The sequence below is a fragment of the Calypte anna genome, chromosome 5A (genome assembly GCF_003957555.1).
Source record: "Calypte anna isolate BGI_N300 chromosome 5A, bCalAnn1_v1.p, whole genome shotgun sequence".
Taxonomy (NCBI): domain Eukaryota; kingdom Metazoa; phylum Chordata; class Aves; order Apodiformes; family Trochilidae; genus Calypte; species Calypte anna.
The window spans coordinates 3,642,040-3,654,532 of NC_044251.1; the positions used below are offsets into that span (position 1 = coordinate 3,642,040).

The 12,493-nt window shown below is 46.7% G+C and overlaps 1 protein-coding gene and 1 long non-coding RNA gene across 3 annotated transcripts in view; one reads left to right on the plus strand and one right to left on the minus strand.

Moving 5' to 3' along the window:
• Positions 1-452: 452 nt before the first annotated feature.
• Positions 453-2,619, minus strand: LOC115598445. Its single transcript, XR_003987658.1, has 3 exons — positions 2,110-2,619; positions 1,051-1,145; positions 453-856 (listed from the first exon to the last, which is right to left on the minus strand). It is a non-coding gene; the product is annotated as an uncharacterized LOC115598445 (long non-coding RNA).
• Positions 2,620-4,059: 1,440 nt separating this feature from the next.
• Positions 4,060-12,493, plus strand: part of CKAP5 (cytoskeleton associated protein 5) — a 49,568-nt gene continuing 41,134 nt past the window's right edge. The window contains exon 1 of one of the 2 annotated variants that reach the window (XM_030452663.1): positions 4,060-4,153. The gene's annotated coding sequence lies outside the window, so the exon portion shown is untranslated. Of the gene's footprint in view, positions 4,154-7,959; positions 8,033-12,493 lie in introns of those variants that run through there. The other variant, XM_030452664.1, reaches the window with a different exon arrangement.

Here is a 12,493-nt window from a genome sequence, read left to right on the forward strand (position 1 = left end):
TGTTCCTTTTTCCTGAAAGCTGCCATATTAACTTCTGCAGTGACCCCTCTGGCCCGAATCTGGTTCAGATTCTGTGTTCTCTGACAACCTGCAAGTCCTGTGCCATCCAGCTCACAGTCAATGCCCATGAACACAGCAGAGCTGCCTCATTACTGGCTCCTGGTCACAGAAGTTCCCCATGTCATTCCAGCACTGGCAGTACTCTTCAAGGCTTTGTGTTGAGGGGTCTCTGTCTTGAGAGAGAGGTCTTGGAATAGATGGGGTATACTTTGGGGCTCCAAGGGACAGTGACACAGCATCAGGTTAACCTTTTAAGGGCATAAAGAGGGTAACCATAGTTGCTGTGATTCTCTTCACAAGAGCATCACTGCTTACTTTCCCATCTGCTTGTGAAAAACTTCAAGGAATGCTCAGATGGGAGCACTGCGTCTGTTGCTGGCAATGGACACTGCTCCTGTTCTCCCCTTTCCTGTTAAAACATGTTTTATACTCTGGAAAAACAAGAGGCAGCAAACAGCCCTTTCAGAACAGCTCCCTGTGGGCACTGGAGTCAGAGTGCTGTTCTTGAGGGAAGAAGAGAATGGTTTTGTTCTTAGTGCTGCAGAGTTAATGGGAGGAAATGGAGCTCGGCGAGACCTAAAAATTCTGCTCTTGCCTTTGCATAACTGATACTTAAAAAAAGGAAATTTGCCAAGTCCCCACCAGTCCCAATTCTGCAAGGTCCTAATTGTTTTGGTCGTAGGGACCATTGATTACCTTAGTGAGGGAGAAGAGAGAATTCCTAGGTCGAGTCTTTCCCAGGGGATTGCTCAGTGCTGACAGTTCAAAACTGTTTTATTACCAGAGCCCATTTGACCTAGAATAGGAGACAAAAATCAGGGAGCTGTAAGGGACGTTTTAAAATAGTTGTTTATCAGATAGAATTGCACTTCAAGCTCTTCTGTTACCACTAAATAGTTCTCCTTGCAGAGTCATTTTTCCATCAGCTGCCCGAGCTTCGGTTGTTCTTGGTCTTTCAAGGCTTTTTACCCCTAGAGGGTGTAATCTTACCCTTGCATTTACACCCCAGCAGCATCTGGACTTGGGGCTTGCATGCTCCCAAGGACTGTCACCACTGTCACCACATTTTCAGATTCTCTTGTCACCTGTTTGTTCAGAGGAAAAAAAAAAAAAAAAAAAGATGGAGAAAATACCTCTTGATGCTTCTTCAGAAATTAAATTTACATTAAGCCTTCAAGTCACATGGATGCCATTATGGTAAAATATTAGGTGTTAGGCCAGATACTTGGAAGCAGAACTTTACAGTGAAGATTTTTCATGGCAAACTCTTGTAACCTCTTTATCTCCTGGGAAGAGGTCAATTACATTCCCACCCGTGGTATACAGAGAGCAAAGCATACATTAAGGGTGTGAGGAGGGTGGATCTTCCCTGCCATGTTTTTCCAGCTGGTGAAAAAAAAAATAAAAAAAATCCGTCCTACTCTGCTCTAATCCTGTTGATATACTAACAGTCCTGCTACCCCTGAAAAACACAACAGTTGCCAGCGGGTTGGCTGTACTTTCTACAGCAGAAGCAGCTTTGCAGAAAGGGGAGGGTTACAGCTTTGATCTGGCTAGGTGGTTTGAAACCCTGTCCATAGCTGCACCACTGGGCTGACTGGTGTCTATTCCTGTGGAAAAGGAACTGGAGCTAAGGCTTGGAAATTTCCCTGTGTTTATGTTCCCTATTCCCAGATTGATTTTTTTTTTTTAATTAGATTATTATTTAATTATTTATTTGATTGACTCCAGCCTGGGGATCATTGTTTTTGTTGGGCAGAGGCACTTTTGGATTGAGGTGTGGACTTGACTGGCAAATGAGAAAGGAGTGTGGATCAGTGACATGGCCCTTGCCTGTCCCAGCTGACTCATGCAGGGACAACACCAGAGGGCTCAAGCATAGGCAGAAGAATAGATTTGAACAGAAACCACGTGCAAGGGCAGGGGCATCAGAGCTGGGAGAGAGGGGGTGGATGGGGAGGGAGGCTCTGACTTCTAGGAGAGCGAGGTTTCTTTGGGGTTTTGGGTGGCTTTGTTTTGATTTGGGTTTTTTTTGTCCCATTAGCTTACGTGATCCTGAGGTGGGACAGGGGTGAAGGGAAACATCTGCCCAGACCTGTCACTTGAGGTTCAGTCAGCCTGTCAAAAATAATCACTGAGTTGCAAGCTGCAGGATGGAAAGGAAATCCCAGTCAGTCTTCTCAGCAGCACACAGTGCTTGTCATCTCCACCTTGATAAATAACTCTGCTGCTTCTTAGGACCCTGTACACTCCAGCCTAACAACCACTCATAACAGCTCTCTGCCCCCTTGCTCAAATGCTTATGGTGAAAAGGAGTGACAAGATGTTCCACAGCCTCTCCTCTCTCAGTGGGGTGGGCAGAAATGAGTTTCTTTTTTGCTAAAGACAGACCTGGTAAGATGCTGCCTAGGTGGGTGTGTCGTGGTGCCCCATTCTGGAGAAGAGAAGACCCTTGTTGCACTTAGGATATTAAGAATGTAGAAAGGCCCCTGGGGGATGATCTCTTGAGCACTGATTTACTGTGTAAAAAGAAAAAAACCTCTCTCCTGTCTGTCCTGAGCTAACGTTAAGTGATTTCCCTGTGTTCCTGTGTAATGGTTTTAACGTTACTCACTGGAGACATTGGACTTTCTGGAGTTATTTAACCACTATGTTCAGTATTTTAGGGATTGATGATAATTTAATATAAATTTAGCTTTTCTTAACCACTCTGCCTGCCTTTTGGTTGTGAATCACGCGTGTTATTTGAACTCCCCTTTGAAAGAGGAGCTCCCAGATGTGTTTGCTCAGAACCCCAACTTTGCTTCATGTGAGAGGAGCAAGAAGGTAGGAATGGATCTGGGTTCTGTTGATTTTTAACACGTGATTTTTGTGTTGAGAGCCAAACATCCACAGTCACACACTTCTGTGATAACTCTTACCCTGTCCCCACCCTGCTTTTTTTCCCTTCTTGTTAACATTTGAACATGGGAATGGATGAAGATATTCCTCTTTTTGGAAAGTATTAGGACTATAGTGGAGTCAGGCCTCTGCCCAGTGGAAAATAAAACTGAAGAAAAGCTAAGGGGTTTTGCTCAAGATCCCCTTATGGTTTTTTTTTTTAATCGTTGAAAGTTTAAGTGTTGCAAAAGGCTGAATAATGAATGATACCTGCACTAATTACTGACAACGCAGAACTGGTGCTCATCTTGTAGCCAATTCTGCCCCTTGCTGATGAAAGCAGGACCAGAACAGTTTTAAGACATTTTGGCTTTATTCTTGCTCATTTCACTTAAAACACAGAAGTGCAGAAGCGATTTCACTGAGCTCATGCACAAACAAAATCACTTGTTAATCAAATCGATGGTGCTCACAGGGCGGGGTGGGGAGGAGATTACAAGATTAATTAGGGTTTTGACACCACTCTCTCGCCCCTTACCTTCCCTTTAGACCACCCCTAGGACTTCCCCTTCGCTTTCTTCACCCGAAGTGAAGAAACAAACACACAGAATCCCCAAACCACGGCTGCTCCTGGCACACCCACGCGTGGTATTAAAGGCGTCAGGAAATTCACGGCCCCACGCCTGGAGCTGGGGGGTTCCCACCCCCTGAGCGCACCCAGGGCCCCCCCGTTCTCCTCCTCGCCCCTTTCCCGCCCTTCTCCTGGCACAGCCGCCGCTACCCCTTCCCCTTCCTCAGATGGCGGCGGCTTCTGCGGCCCAGCACGGCCGCCACCGGGCACCGAGGTCCCCGCCGCTCCCCACCCTCCTCACCGCGGACACGGCGACTGCCGCGGGTCCCGGCTGTGCCCCCTCGGTACCGCGGGCTCTTTCCCGGTACCGATGGAGCGAAGGGAAGAAGGGGGACAAGGAACACACACAGGGCCCTGCCCGCTGCCCCGGGAGCTGCCGGCGGCGGCCACCGGGAAGCGAGGGGCCCGGGTCACGGTTGCCGGATTCAAACTGACCAATCAGGAGAGCGGAGGGGCGGGGCGACCGGGGCCGCCGCGGGCCAATGGGCACCGAGGATACTGAGAGGTGGGAGCGGTGTTAGCGATTTCAAACCCCGCTGAGGAGCGGCCGGACACTCGCCGCGCAGACCCGCCGGGGCACAGGTGAGAGCAGCTCTCGGTGTCCCCTACCCCGCTGAGGGCTCCGCTCCTTCCTCCCTTCCCCGCCGGGGCCGCAGGAGGGGCGGGAGAGGCTTCTCTCCGCTGCTGGGCCTCTGCCTCCGCCGCCTCACAGGGGAGTGGGCGGAGGCACGGTCCCCAGCGGTGCTGACATCTCAGCGGGAGCCTCACGGTCCCACCGGCTTCGCCTGCGGCCCTTCCCGTGGCTGCTGGGGTTGTGGCCGCTGAGGGCGGGAGGCCGCGGCCTGCTCCGCGCTGTGAGGGCTGGAGGATCGGCGCTGGCCTAGGCCGGGCGAGGGGCGCTGGGGCCTGCAGGGAGCGGCGGCTTTGGGCTGCTCCGCAGAGCTCCCTCTCCTCTCTCGTGTCACCACCGTGGGCCCAGGTGTGGTGGGGAGATGCTGGGGCCGTGCTTGTGGGGTGGGCGGCTATGTGAGCCCGGGCACGGGTGAGGGAGCCGGGCTCGGCCTCTCCATGACGCCCCTCAGCAGAGGGAGGGAGAGAGAGAGAGAGGGAGGGACCTGGCATCTTCTATGCCCCGACCGTGCGATTCTGGATTGCTTTCCCTTTTAAAGTGACCTGGGGAAGATGTTCCCTGAGGTGATTCCCATCTTGGAATGGAAATTTATGAGCTCATCTCCATATCTGCAGCTCTGTTGTTGAGCGCAGGTGTTGGTCAGGAGTCTCCAGGGTCCCTCCCCAGGAGGTGCTTTCTATTGAATCTTCTCCTGTATGTGATTGTAGAGGTGCCTGGAGAGGAATGTGTCCCCCCTGTATCGTAGTCCCCCCCACCTTTCTGTTTTATTTGATTTTGCTTCTGAGTCAGGGTCTTGTGATTCTTAAGATAGTAGCTTTCAGGTGTGTCAGTGATCAAATTATATTATTTCTTTTTTGCTTGTTTTTTTGGTTAATTTATTTTGGTTTTTTTAGTTAATGTTACATCTTCCACTAATGCTAATCTGTAGTACTGTTAAAAGTGGCTGTCTGTAGATGAGAAAAGGAGGAGGTGTTGCCAGCATGCTGGGCTACCATCAGTAGGAGATATTCCTTGCTTATTTCTTGTGTATCAGAGAAGGAGTTGAGATCTATATCAAAAGAAAGCATTTAGACTTTCAAGGAACACATTGATTCAAAACTGTAAAGGTGCATAGTTCCAAATACTGAGTCTCAAATATTGAAGTAGATTAGAAGGCTGCTTGTAAAATTTAAACTTTTCTCTGGGGTCAAGTCACAAAAAAGAGTGGGTGTAAGTTGCCTTTATAGTTTTGACTCTTTGGCAGCTTATATTAGATCTGTTGGCTGTGCAAAAGTTAGAATTTAGTTTGAATTTCTTGCCCCACCCAGGCTTGGCCTTTTTTTAAACTGTGCTTCTCTAGTACTTCTCCTGTGTAAGACTTATAGATGTGACTTCTGTATTTCTTTTTTCCTTTCTGTGCTTCAGGATGAGGTAGATTTAATTTTATTTTTTTTTCAGGCCAGAAAATGGCCTTCAAGTAGCCATTGGTTCTAACTGGTTCTAAAATTGTTTTGGGTAGTTCTCAAGAATACAAGATTGGGAACATTAACTAGAGGATCTGCCATGGAATAAATTATTTGTGATATCTGTGTAAAAACAAATGAAACTTGGATTTCAGAAGTGTGGGACGTTAGAGTTGGTCAGACTGTTTTGAACCCATACTAATGCAAGACTTCTCATTTGATAATCTGATATGAAAGAAGTGAATGCACGGTGCCAGACTGCAATTCCTGATCCTTGGACACGTGTGACTTGTGTTTGGAGGGATGTAATTCCCATGCTGGCTCTTGTCCTTCCCCTGGTAAGGGGCAGTTAATGTAACCTGAGCTGCTGCAGCCCCCAGCTACCCCCGTGGGGCTGCTCCTCTCCCACACAGGTCCCTTAAAGCACTCAGGTCATGTTCCTGTTTCATAGGTAGCTCAGGAAACCTGACTTCCAGTGTCATGTGAAGATTTGTTTCACTTTTATACATCTCTATGTGTTTTATGCAGCACTATGTATAAATTTACAGGTGGGATTCACTTGGAATGTTTTAAGCTTTTTCAGTCGACTTTTTGTGTTGTTGCCACCCAGATATTTTATTGTCTGTAGACTAACACCTCTGAATGACTTATGAAAACCTTGAATAGTTCATACAATTGGAAACTGCTCTGATTATTTTGTGGAGTAGGCATAGCTGTCTCTCAGTCTTAAGTATCTAATTTGGAAGATTTGGTTGTGTAGGATTTATTACTTTAAATCACAGAATGTTAGGCTGGAAGGGACCTCAAGGATCACCTGGTCCAACCCTTTTAATATTGTTTATATGAGATGTCCCAGCACCTTGTTGAGCTGAGACTTCAAACTTTCCCAAGTGGAGGAATCCACCACTTCCCCTGGGAAACCATTCCAAGGTCTGACTGTCCTCAAGGTAATAAATTTTCCTGTTGTGTTCAACGGGAATCTCCCCAGGAGCACCTTGTGCCCATTGCCCCTCGTCTTGTCCATGGGATACTCGTACACAGGGAGACTCCATCTTCTTTGGAGCTGCCCTGGAAGTACTGAACATGGTCAGAAAGTCTCCCCTGAGCCTTCTCAAGGCTGAACAGACCTCGTTTTCTCATCTTTTCCTTGTATATAAATATAAACTTGTACATAAATAATCTCTGTATATTTATATATGATGTATTGCTAATTTGCTTGTAAACTATTTATATAAATTACTCTGCCAGAGTAGGGGAGTGTTAAGGCCATTTGCACCTGTAACAGAATCAAGATGTCATCGTCCAAGATTAATCTGGTGTTGCTGGTGATTTGTTGTAGGCTGTTCCAGTGGTTCATCTTCCAGGACTGGAGTTGTAAAGTGTGACCTGGGAAGGCCTTGTTAACCCTGGTGTTTAATTTAAACATTGCCTTGCACCGGGCAGCATTGCTGTGGTTTGTTTGAGTGAAGAGTCTCTTGACCCGAGCAGCTGAGCATTGTTTGGGGTTGTCTCCATGACAGTTGGGTTGTTGCAAATGTTGGACAGGAGCTGTCGAGCATGGGTTTGCCTCCCTGCCACGGGGTAGGTGGAGATAGGGGAAAAAGTAACTTCGATGCTTACTCAGTGGGGAGCATGGGTGGTTCTGTAGTGCCTAGAAGCTTCTTTCTTCAACCAGCTAAAAACATGTCTAAAGAAAGGTAGCCTTGCATCATAAGGCTTGTTGCTCTTCTCAGGAGGAAGCTGTTGTGACCTGATTTCCACCATGCCAGTTTTTTTGATTGTTGTCACTGTAGAAAAGGTATCGCCAGAATGTGAGTGATGTGCTAGAGAGATTGCTGATGAATCAGCTCCATCGGAGCCTGTCATTACCCGGTCTGGCAGCAGAACATGAACGCAGTGATGGTGCCGGGATGTTCTTTGTACCTCCTTTGGAAGGGGCCGGGTTTCTCCTTCCTCCTTGCGGGTCTCGGAACTGCTCCCTTCTTTAATCAGGGATAGCTGGGCGGCAGTGGCCCGGGATCAGCTCTGCTCCGCGCTCCGGGTGCCCGCAGCAACCTCTGTTGCAGGGATGGTGGTTCTGACCAGAACGGGATGTGACTCCAGAGCTGGGTCCCGGAGACACTGCGCTCCGGTGGTCCTTCCAGCCCCTCCGCAGGGCAAACCCCGCACCGCCGGGGCGTGCCCGCTGGGCCACTCGGTCCGGCCCCGGCCCGGCCCTGCCCGCCTTTGTCTGTGTGGCCCCGGCGCGGCCCGGTTCCCCGCCCAGGTGCGGCCGCGGTTCCCGAGCCCCGCCCGCCGGCGGGGAGGAGCTTGGCCCGGCCCGGCCCGGCGCAGCCCGCCCCGCGCCTCCCTCCCGCTGTCGCCGCCGAGCCGGGCGGAGCTGTCAGGGTGAGTATCCGGCCAGGCCCGGCGGGGTGCGGTGGCGGTGCCGGGCCCGGCCCGCCGAGGTTCTGGAGCTAGAAAGGCGGGCAGACACAATGCCGGTCGGGCGGCCTGCTGCCGCTGATCACAGCCGCGGCCTGTGCCCGGTGCCGGTGCTGCCGCGGAACGGGAAAACCTCGCTGGGCCGCGGTGTGCGGGGGAGGTGGGGCCCGCGGCGGCAGGAGGAGGAGGATGGGGACATGTGGGGCTAAGGGAAGAAGTGTCAGGGAGCTGCTCGGGAAGGTGCTGGGGAGGGGGGTGTCGGTGAGGGCTGGAGGGTGCTGCCCTTGGAGAAGGAGGGAGGTAGTGGTCATGCCTGGAGTGGGATGTCTCTGCGGGAGCTTTCCTTGGTCAGCAGTTCAGGCCGTCCTTTTAAAGAGCATCACATGAGCCTTTCTGTCTCTGAGCTTTGTAAACACCTTCAGGGATGTGGGAGCTTGCAGCTAATAAGCATGGTCCCACTCCAGCTGGCCAACCTGACTTACCAACTTGCCCGTGGTTACTGCTTCACCTTTTGCCCCTCTCTGCTCTGGAATGCTGGTTTCACTCCAGGCTTACCCATGCAATAAGAAATCACTTGTGCTCCTAGCTGTAGCAGAAAGTCAGGGGCTTTTGTGTTGTCACTCACTTTGTGGCTATTTTTTTCCATACCCAAGTTGGTTTGTTGTTGTTTGGGTTTTTTTGTTGGTTTTTTTTTTTTACTTGGGTTTTATGTTTTTGGTTGGTTGGTTTGGACTTTTTGTTTCATTTTTTTCATTAATGGTTTATGCCTTGGAATGTTTATTTCCAGAGACATAAAGTATGTATTTCCTTCACCATAACTTGCTGCTTGTGCTATTCAAATATCACTGAGCTATGGCTTATGTCTTAGAATTTAATTCTCTTTACTCTTTAATGCCCTTTCATTGCTGCTGAAGCAGTAGCTTTTCTCAGCTGCCATCTCCTCCACAACCTGCAAAACAATCCCTTCTTGGGTTTTGCCTATTTGATTATTCTGAAGTCCTGCTTTCTTTTCATGAAGAGTCTGCCTAACATCTTCTAGTTCATCTTCTGATTGAAAATGCCAACCTTTATAATCTTATGAGATTTTTATTGCTTAAGCAGCTAATAGTCTGTAGTTTTTTAACCTCTTTGTCATCAAAAGATATGTGGACTGAAATTGGAAAGCACATTTACAGTTGGATAGAAAGTTCTGACTTGCTGCTTTTGCAGGTATCTGAAGTTCTGGGTTCTTGGCTGGACTTCAGATTTGCTTGTGGCTGGGGAATTTACCAAAGCCATTGCATTATTTCACTGGCTGATTAGGCTGTAGTTCTTGGATTTGTGCACTCTTCAAAATACTATATTACAATTATGTGAATTTTTCAGCTTTTTTTGAATGACTTTAGGTTATATCTGATGAGAAGGTTTAGCTGGCAAATAGTGAAAACGTGCTGAGTTAACTTCTAAGAAATGAAACTTCATCTTTTCAGAGCCAAAGAGCAAATGTGACCCAAAACTGCCATTAAACAACATTTCTTCCTGCTAGGAAAACTGGGGGGTGCAATAACAAGGGACTATCTACTGAGAAATATTTCACCTGAAATAGGACATACAGCTATGTAGTTTACAAGAATGTACCCTGCTGTATAGGGACCTTTCAAACAGATTTTTTTCCTTTAAAATGGCCTGTCTTGCTTTTCCAGAACTTAGTCTTTTGAGTAAAGTTTTTGAGAAGTTTTCAAAATATCAAAATGTTTGATACCACTCCTGTGCAATGGTGATGCTCAATAGGTAGAGGTGAGTGGGTAGAAGTGGACAATCAGCATTTTGTTCAGCATCAAATGGCCTCCCAGTTTGCCATTCTACATTTTATAGAGAAAATGGTCTAGAAGCTGAAACTTCACCATAAAATGTAGTGAGAGGTGATAAATGCGTGCTGCAACATAAACCACCTACACTTCAGGATGCTTGTGATAGAATTATTTTCTTTAGTAGTACCAACCCTTAAAAATTGTAGCAGGGAACAACACATTTATTCAGAAGCCAAGTGAGAACCATTCAGAGCAGTGTGTGGTTAAACCAAACTTTCATGGATCATCTTCCATATTCTCTTAGGTGCTGACAAATTTGTTTCCTAAACTTATGTTCAGTGGGGAAGTCTCATGTTTGTAATGCCTGGATTTAGGTTGCCTTGTAAGTATTTTCTGCTCTTGCTGGTTTTGTGTGGCCTTCCTTTGAAAGACATCTCATTCTTTCCTTGATGGTCTTCATTTTCTCACTGCTCTATAATATAAGAACTTGCCTTGCCAAGAGCTGTCGGGGAGGATTTGTTATTCATCTTCATTGCAGATTCCTCAGCTGCCTTGCTTCTGGAATTGTTGGATTGACCATGTTATTAACAAACTTCTGTCACAAACTTTCTTCTGGTGGCTCAGTCACTTTGGAGGTCTTGTTTTCTAGATTCAACCAAAAATGATTATTGTTACTGGAAGTCTTAAATCTGTTTGTTCTGAGTTATGGTAGCAAGAAAGCTATGTAGGTCAAATATTTCATTGCTGTAAATTCACTAGGAATAAGAATCTAACTGCATTATTGTATAATGAGGCTTCTTGTTATTTGGATATTGAAAAGTAATGGCTGGAGGTTTGCATGTCTTTGCAAAGAAGCTTAAAAAAAGCTTTTTTTTTGGTCAAGTGTGAGGTACTTTATAAACATACAGAACCCAGTGGCTTAATTGAAGGGAGAAACAGCAGTCATCTTGTGCTGTTAAGTGCAAGATGTAGACCTTACAAGGTCTTGTCATTAGGGCAGGTGTGAGGAGTGAGGAAGTTGATGTTTAAGGAGCTCTCCCTCTGTGACCATGGAACACTTTCTGATAAACTGTCTGCTCTGAAGGGATTTTTGAGTTATTGGGGGTGGTGGTATCATTTTAGCAGTATTTTTAGATGCTGGATTCAGCACAGAAAGGGCAACTTAACCCATTTTATAATTGAAGCAACCATTGTAGATGTTACAACTAAAAATAGTAGGGGAAGTGACTTGACTAAACTGGGGGTGGGGGGAAGGGAAAGTGAGAAAATAGACTGTTTCATAGTTGTCTGCCTTCCCTCTGGCTGTCCTATCACATGAGTTCCCCCACCTCACCATCCCCAGGCTGAGTACATTGTCAGGCTGGGAGGGGAAATGCTAGGTCCTTTTCCTTGATTTGTAATGCCTCACTAGGGTGTGCAAGCAAGAGCTCACATTTTTAGCAATGGACAACTGGATATATGTTATGGGTTAAAAATACCTGTAAATCAGCATCAGCCTGTAGACTTGGTCCTGATTTTAGGATTTTAGTAAGATAGTCACTGTCCCACAATAGAACTTTCCTTGGCAGAACAGGTGTCTGTAGATAAATAAATGGTTTTTTTATTGTTGAGGTAGGAAGTTCATGCTGCTGGCAGTTTTATAAACGACCAATGTAGATGGGAGGCTGTCTTAGTACAGGTGCCAAAACTCTATTCTGGTGTTTCTGCTGCTGGCAGGTCTGTTAGTGCTTTATTTCTTTCTCTTTTTTCTTTGTGATTAACTATTGTCCTTCTGTTGGTTCTTTGTTTGCCTCAACAAAGTGATACAGACAGGTAATGGCTTGAAGAACCTCCAGGTTTCAGAGCAAGCTTCAGAGGTACATAATTTCCTATGAAGTTCACACTGCATATTCCTGGCAAAGGCATGTGTGGGCTTGGGCTAAGAGTGCTGGATCTAATTGTCATCTGCATCCACTCTGTAGAACTATCCCCTTCTTTCTGAATTGGTACCTCTGGATTATGGTATTCCTACTGCAAACAGAGCTTCTGCTGCTCAGCTGCATCTTTCCTGGTGGTGCTTGGCTGCAGAACTAACTTGAGTAACAGAACTCTGGGATGTAACTGCATTTGCATTAGGGCATTCCTGCATCCTTCACTCCTGGGTGAGCCATTTGAAGAGTTTTTAATGTGAATGCAGTGTCATTTTTGCTTTTGGAGGGAAACCATCATGGTTGTGTAGTTAAATACAGTTTCACCCAGGTCTCCATGTTTACTGTTGGTGTCTTGCTTTTCTGTGGGGGGGAGTGGCTTTTGTGGGGTTTTGCTTGTTTGTTTTTTGTTTGAGGTTGTGTTTGCTTTTTTTAAATAGGCAAAATGCATTGAATTTGGATCAGGAGGCTGTTCATCTGGACTTTAATTTTGAACTCTTTTTTTCAATAGTCTGAAAGAAGGGAAAAGATTACAAATGAGACAATTGGGCAGTAGAATTTCAGAACTGTCTAAACAGATGGAAGTGGGATCAGTTGCAAAAGGCTGGTGGGGCTTTTATGCAAAAAGATATAATAACTCATTTGCCCATTTGATTTCATATGATTGTTTGGGTTTGGTATGGCAATTCAAAGCTTCAGTTTTTTCTTTTAACTTTTAAGGCAAAGTA